This window comes from Coptis chinensis, unplaced genomic scaffold (assembly GCF_015680905.1).
Source record: "Coptis chinensis isolate HL-2020 unplaced genomic scaffold, ASM1568090v1 utg9485_pilon_pilon, whole genome shotgun sequence".
Classification (NCBI taxonomy): domain Eukaryota; kingdom Viridiplantae; phylum Streptophyta; class Magnoliopsida; order Ranunculales; family Ranunculaceae; genus Coptis; species Coptis chinensis.
In genome coordinates this window covers 98,444-104,165 of record NW_028238195.1, presented here as the reverse complement: position 1 = coordinate 104,165, position 5,722 = coordinate 98,444, and the positions used below count along the sequence as shown (strand labels likewise).

Genomic DNA, 5,722 nt, shown 5'->3' with positions numbered 1-5,722 from the left:
TGTTTTGTTCTAAATCTATATCTGCAAATCAGTATTGTACCTCATATACTAAATGTGCACAGTTGCCCATATTTATAAAATAAGATACAATAAGTTAGTATTTTTTTCGGGGTGGAGTATCATTACAGTTTGTAACTCAGATTAACGACAATCTCTGCAGATATATTTACTTCCCTCCAAATGTGGGTAATGCAAATAGTTTGCATCTTTTGTTGGATAAAATTCCATCTGCCCTGTAGCTTCCAAGGTACTGATTGTGTTTTAAAGCGTTGGATCTTTGCAAAGATCGGCTCTACCCATAAGTGTAGCCATCCATGAGTCACTGCATGTTCAACACTTTCCAAAATAGCAACACATTCCGCCCTGTGATTTGTTGCAAATTTCCATAGCCTAGTCCTTTCCCTGCAATCATAAGTATTTTTCTTTACTTGTTGGGTTGTGGAAGGTAGTCAAGTTCCCTGGAAAGGTGGTTTGGGCTGAGCATATCTAGAACTAATGCCCCAAGAACTGAGATCTCATCTTCATGCCTGCATCGGTAGGAAATAGCTTCAGAGAGTTTTCCTGCTGCGAATACATTTTGTTTAATGGTGCCAACAACAGCTGCTCCCAAAGTTAGTGGTCAGCTTCACTGGGAGAGCTTAAGAGCATATCTCAACATGTGGAAATCAAGTCTGAACTTGAACTGACCCGCCAACCAATTCGAAACAGACCTTGTGAATTTTCCCTCCCAAAGAAGGCGGTGCAAGTTTTCTTCGTTTTCACCACACACAACAACACTTAGATGCCAGCAGCCAACCTAAGACCCTTCTCTTGATCATGGAATCTGTTGCGGTACATCCATGTTATTGTTTCTGGGATATAGCTGATACCTTAGGGTGTATGTAGTAATGTAGTATGTACTTGCACCAAATGGCTATGTGCCAGCTGATTTTGGGCTTCTTCATTTTGATTTGATAAAGAGATTAATTAGTGAAAGAAACTTATCGTAATGGAACCTAATAAAACAAAACAAAACATCGGGATTCAATTGATTAGAACTAAAATGAAAAAGAAAAACACCAAAACCTGTCTATTAAAATAAGTTGTAGTTGGTTTGTCTCATGGTACTATGGTATGAATAAAAGCGTATGCTAGTGTCCCCTAAATATCATGAGTTGCAGCAGCATCTACTGAAAAGAGCTTCCTCATTCGCAAAATACCCTCCTTAAATGAAGTCCCCTAAATACCCGACTCACTAAAATTTTGAGCTGGAAGAAGATGAACTTCTCCTTAAATGATATAAACACTTTGAAAGATCAGCAAAGTGGTCAATTTATCATAAATAAGCAAGGGTTAGACAGACCCTGTGATATAATATGTTCCATCTTTGTTGGTTTTCGGTCATCTTCTAGATAGTGAGCTCGATGTACTAATAGAGGAGGATGCAATTGGGACTCAATATGTAAAATTATCTTAATGAATACAGGTAGGGGTCTGTCTAACCCTTACTTATTTCTTAAAAAAAGAGGTATCTTTGCATGATAGTTTCTTTAATCCAGACCCTCAAGAAACCATGAGTCGTGATCTTGGGAGGTCTAAAAGTTTCAGACACTAAATACTTTTTTTAAATGAAAGAATTGGAAGAACAAAATGAAGTAAGAGTATAATGAGATCCCCACCTACAATACATGACATGAGATATCTGTTAAGGGTAAAAGTTCATCAATGCCGAGAAAAAGACAATTTTCAACCAGTTGAGAAGAACTCAATAATCGGTAAAGCTTATTAAGATAATTATGTTTCCAAATAACAAAGTGGTCTTTCTCACTTCGCGAGTTCACAATCTCTTTAATTCAGTCAAGAATTTACAATATCTTTAATTCAACCCCAGAACTCATATACATATATAAGTACAAACTGCATTATTACAAAAGAAGAATGCATACCTGGTCTCTAATCTCTTCCCCGACTTTGCGAATAAAAAGCGCCTCAGATTCAAGTACAGGGAAATCAACCTCTTCAAATCCGAACAATCGAGAAACCTTAATTAACAAACAAATAAAAATCCATCAATATATGTAATGGAGTGGATTTCATATCTTGTACCCCTACTGTGTATAAACTTAAACTATGAAGCCATGATGATGTACAGGAAGAGGAATCTAGAAGTCGGGATCCCCCGCCTCTTTGAGAATGGAATCAAAATGTTCCTATATGCTGAAGAGTATTAGCACATATGCAACTGGCTTGGTAGGATTTTTTCTTCGTCCAAGGTTGGCTCCTCAGTTGATTATCTAATTTATTAAGATTCATCATGTATAGTCTAATCAAAAAGAGTTTTCTGGATCACTCTATTCCAATTCTAGTTCATGGTGCAGAAGCCGGACAGTTGAAAAGCCAAACTCCTGTCAATTTCCTAAAGTTCCACATTTTACCCTTAAAATCTTAGCTATTACTACTCGCATTTTTCCTAACGAATTTCCCTTAATATAGGCAATATTATGATACTAATTTGTGTGACTACAAACAGGTCCATGATGCTTTGGTCACATGGTCCAAATGGAGCCCAAGGCTGCCTTGAGAGATTTGGAAAAGGTGGACTTCATGAAAACTTACTACAGATGCTGTTGACTCAAAATATTGTGTTGGATTTGTATAGAGATTCAAGTACATCGCTCTGTTTCATCATATAGAGCACTCCACGCAACCCCCAAAAGCGCTAGTTGATCCAGCTTCACTGACTCAGGACACAGGTTCGTGAAGAATTGAAGGTATATGCCTCGTGGCTCTCTAATACAGTTGCACATCTGTTACATCTTCTGAGAACTGGGACCATGAAGTAAAAACTAACATTTGACCAGCGTTTGCTCTTGCTATTGTATTTGTGATCCATTCCGTTTAAAATCTCCACTTTGCTTCTAAAGGCATATGTTGCAGCACACTGCCTTTTTTATGTTTGCTTGTCTATCCTCCCCCATATGCTTCTGAGCATGTAAAATTAAGTCCATCTATGATTTAGTGAATTTTTAGTTTTTTTTCCCCCCTTCTCTGTTTACTGTGACAATAACAATTACATGTATATATAGAAATATCTTCTTTCTCAGGCCAAGTAATTTGCAGACCGATCGTGTTCACTCTGTTATGACCTTTGAAGTTTCAAACTTATTTAAGATAATAACACAGAAACAGTAACAACTAACAAATTGCAAATCACTTACTGTGTAGACGTCCTGAATAATTCAAAAAAAAATTAATCCCTTGAGTTGGGTTGGAAAAGAAAGCACTTTTCTTGTACACGGTAGTTTTCTGTCATTAATTCTTTATCTTCTCCATTTCTCTTCTTACCCGAGGCAAAATAAAGTATCTGAGGCCCTCTTTGGGTTTACGTGTGTACCAGATATCGAATGAGGGTCTGGGTCTTCAACCCAATTTCATGATGCGAAAAACCTCTCCAATTATCTTGCCAAATTACTGCCAAAACTTCTATAACTGCAACTTGATAGCACATGATTGAGTGATTGACGACGTAATGTGCACTAAATTCTTTGCAATATTCAGCATCAACATCTGCATGTGGAAGTAATTCCCATGTTGCATAACTGAGATTATAGCGCTCAACCCGTCACCTTGATATATGGTTTGAAACTCCATATTTTTCCTTTTCTTGCATCAGTTGGGAAATGGGAAGTCACATTCTTCTTACAATTAAGAAAGCTGGTTTACCTTCACTAAAAAAAAGGAAAAAAAATGACAATGAAACAAATTATCAAAAATGCTTAACTGAACAGAGTAAAATTTACTAAAGGATCTTTTTCGGAATGACAACCCCACGGGACATTCTCTTGTGGACATATCGTCACCATTTTGAAATCATTACATGTGAATTAAAGCATGAAGTTCAGAGATTAGTGAATAGTTAGGCACTAAGAGAAACAAATTTCCGTTGGCCAAGAGTCCTTCCTGATCCAACTTAAAAAATTGGGGGATTCACGCTTTCGTTTTCTGTGATCGAAACTCTCACTATTCCTTGCTCGCAAGTATTGCAAATCCTCAGGTTTTCTATAAACTTGAGGTCTCTTATGGGAATAGTCTTGGAATACATGGTTAGAAGGATCAAACACTGGATATTCAGTGCTAGATACTTTGTTTACTTTCAAGTAACTGAAGCACTAAACTATGATAATAACAATTACAAATGATAATATATTTTTTTAAACAAAAAAAAAAAAAAGAAAAAAGAAACACCTATTCTTAGACCTTTGACCCAATAATTTCATTATGCAAACAATGTGGAAAAAGAAAATTTGTTACTAATTTAAAATAAATAATAGTTTCCCATGTTTTATTGGGACTCTTTTAACTTGTTCCTTTAACAAACGACTTAAAACTTCGAGGTAAAAAACAGTCGACCCACATATTTCTGCTTTAACATCTATAGAGACATAGATTGAACAACTATATTACAATGTTACTAAAGAACATTCACTATATTTATTGGCTTGAATACAAATACCAAACCTTTTTTTAAATATTGTATGATCCAAATTTTGGTCTAGTCCACATGCTTCCTACTAAGTGCAAATCATCATAACTTCACACTGTAAGGTACTCCTAGTAAGTCTTACTAAGTAGAAGAACAAACATTCTTACTCGTTAGCAAGTAATTGCTTGAAAACCTAAGTTTGGGCAGTCGAGGATATCATGGTTAAATTGTTCTTAAAAGTGCGAGCTATATGATTTGATAAACAGACAGACTAAATTATAGCAGTAGAATTAATACCCCGATATTGTTGGCTTCCATAGCTTATGAACACCATAATCTACTGCCTGCACAAACCAACCAAAAAACAAAATAAACAAATTATTTAATTAATTAATCATTTCTAGTTCACACCATTATTGTCACTGATTTTTATTTAAAACAAAATGGATCTAATAGATCGAAGAAAGAGAGAATAGTAAAAAAGGAGATAGGTTTAAACATGAATAAAAAGGATTAGAAGATAAAAGGGACTTACGGGTGCTTGCAAAGCATTGGGCTATGAAGTGTGAGCGCATACTTGCAAGTTGACAGCTCCATTATAGAAGCAATCACAGCTCTAGGCTCCGAGCACACAAATCCTACCTGTGCATAAACACATGGAGGCTGATGAATTATACGTGTCTAGCGATTCATCAGAAAATTCAACTTGGAACTAAATGATAAAAATATTAGAGGATTCAAAAGTCAAGCTGATTTCTACATACCTCGGTTTCTCGAGGCCGATTGGTGAGATCACAACTTGTGCCATTAGTATACTGGTGCACATGGTACCTATATGAAATATGGAGCGCGATTAAATACTATTATCCAGGTTCCCTAACTTTGGTCACAATTACGTAAATCTACCTTTGAGAAGCATCTTTTGAGTGAGGATCTTTCAGAGGCTTAGAAATAGCACTGGAGATTAAGTTGTAGAGATGAACTAATAAGTACCTCGCAGCATGCGAGGCGAGGGAAGGGCAACAAGCAATGCCATCACAGAAGCAAAGGCCCCAATGACCGTACTGGCTACTACGTGTACCGGATGAAGTACACCTTCGAGAGAAGTCACACCAGATAGAATAACTACACCGAGAGGTGCAATCCGCTTTTAGCTATAGCGTGTGTGGACTCAGGCAAGACGATAGCAAATGTGCTCAATGTCACTGCAATGACAATAGTAGTAACAGAGAACCTTGCAGGTCCAAGCACCCACAGATT

At 36.7% G+C, this 5,722-nt stretch overlaps 1 long non-coding RNA gene across 1 annotated transcript; it reads right to left on the bottom strand.

Moving 5' to 3' along the window:
• Positions 1–288: 288 nt before the first annotated feature.
• On the bottom strand, positions 289–5,403 carry LOC147472609 (uncharacterized). The gene is made up of 3 exons (XR_015210756.1): positions 5,369–5,403; positions 4,998–5,293; positions 289–650 (listed from the first exon to the last, which is right to left on the bottom strand). It is a non-coding gene; the product is annotated as an uncharacterized LOC147472609 (long non-coding RNA).
• Between the last annotated feature and the right edge of the window lie 319 nt (positions 5,404–5,722).